This window comes from Callithrix jacchus, chromosome 4, assembly GCF_049354715.1.
Source record: "Callithrix jacchus isolate 240 chromosome 4, calJac240_pri, whole genome shotgun sequence".
NCBI lineage: Eukaryota > Metazoa > Chordata > Mammalia > Primates > Cebidae > Callithrix > Callithrix jacchus.
Genome location: NC_133505.1, coordinates 88685228 through 88686790, shown reverse-complemented (window position 1 = coordinate 88686790; position 1563 = coordinate 88685228). Strand labels below are relative to the sequence as shown.

Sequence of the window (1563 nt, the reverse complement as noted above, 5' to 3'; positions counted from 1 at the left end):
CTGCAGAAAACAAAAAGTGAATTGGTATTAAGAATGTGGTGTGTTAGAAAAATTAAAAAGATATAAGCATTGGCAGTTGGCCAAGGAATGAACATAAATGACATTAGGTTTCTACTCCTGACCTGATCAAAACCGTTGGTGCTTCTGAGACCTTTTAGTGTCATCTATTAGTTTTATATGGAGCAGTCTAACACTGTAGTAATAGTTCCCAACTAGAATGGACAGATAAGCTTAGTTAACAAATAGCTTTGAACACGATTAGAGTCAAACAAAAAAGTTTTATGTTGTGCTTTGTATTTACTCAAAAAGCACCCAGGTTTCTTTCTTTCTTTTTTTTTTTTTTTATCATTAAGAACTTGCTTTATGTATCTGAGAGCTCCTGTACCAGGTTTCTGAACTCTCACTAATGTATATAACCACGGACTAGGTCACAAAATGACTACAGAAAAAAGGAATGAAGAGCTTTATACATCCCCTTTTATTATAATTAGTTAATTCCCATTTATCCAAATGGCCTAAATTTGCTTTGATGGTAGCAGTGTCCAGAGTGCAGAATTACTGTCAGTCCTGCATCACAGAGAAAGGAAGGGATCCCTCAGGAGAGACACTGCTTTTTCTTTCTTTGTGCTCAACAACACAGGGAGGAAAGCTGGACCTGGAGTCAAAGGAATTGGGTTAGTGTACTGACTCTGCCATACTTGTGATATCCCTGATACACAAAGGTACCTTACTTATAAAATGGGACAGTCTATGAGAAGGTTAATGAAAACTGTCCATTAGATATAAACAAATAATTTGTGTATTAAGAGGCTAGTTTAAGAAGCCACCTGAATTACACAAACACAGCCACAAACATCATTCTGTCTAGAGAAAGATACAAGACAACTGAGGTTGGTTGAACTTGGGCAGAATCACAGATACAATACCACACTAAGGATAATGAAAATAAGCAGTGAACTAGACAGATGGAAGAAATAATGAAGACTTAGGAAGCAGAATTATTATCTGTCATATTAACAAATGGAGTGTGCCTTCTAAGATCAGATGTTGCTGAGAAACTCATTGTTTACCTAATAATTTATTATCACTAGTTTCCTAGTGGGTAAAGCAGATACAAAATCCAGCTTTTCTTCTATGTGCTCTCAAGCTTGTTGCTTAAAGTAAAATCCTGAAAAAGGAAAATACTAAGTTGGCAACGTAAAACTGCGGTTTTTGCATTGTTGAAATTTGCCGTTTTATGTTGGAGTATGTTCTTAAATTTTGGTTATATTATACATCATTTTAAGCACATTTCTCACTTTTATGCTAATTACTTACTGCTATTTATATTTAGACTATAGAAATGATATTAGACAAAAATCAAATGAGTCATTTTCTTAGAGTTCAAAATTGGTCATAGGGCAGTAGACAACATGCAACATCAACAATGCATTTGGCCTAGGAACTGCTAACAAACATACAGTTCTGATACAATGCAGTGATGGTTCAAGAAGTTTTGCAAAGACTACAGCTTTGAAGATGAGGAGCACAGTGGCCATCCATCAGCAATTGACGATCAGTTGA

At 35.4% G+C, this 1563-nt stretch overlaps 1 protein-coding gene across 40 annotated transcripts in view; it reads right to left on the bottom strand.

Moving 5' to 3' along the window:
- Positions 1–1563, bottom strand: part of DOP1A (DOP1 leucine zipper like protein A) — a 98548-nt gene that overhangs the window by 609 nt on the left and 96376 nt on the right. The gene's annotated exons all lie outside the window — the stretch shown is intronic.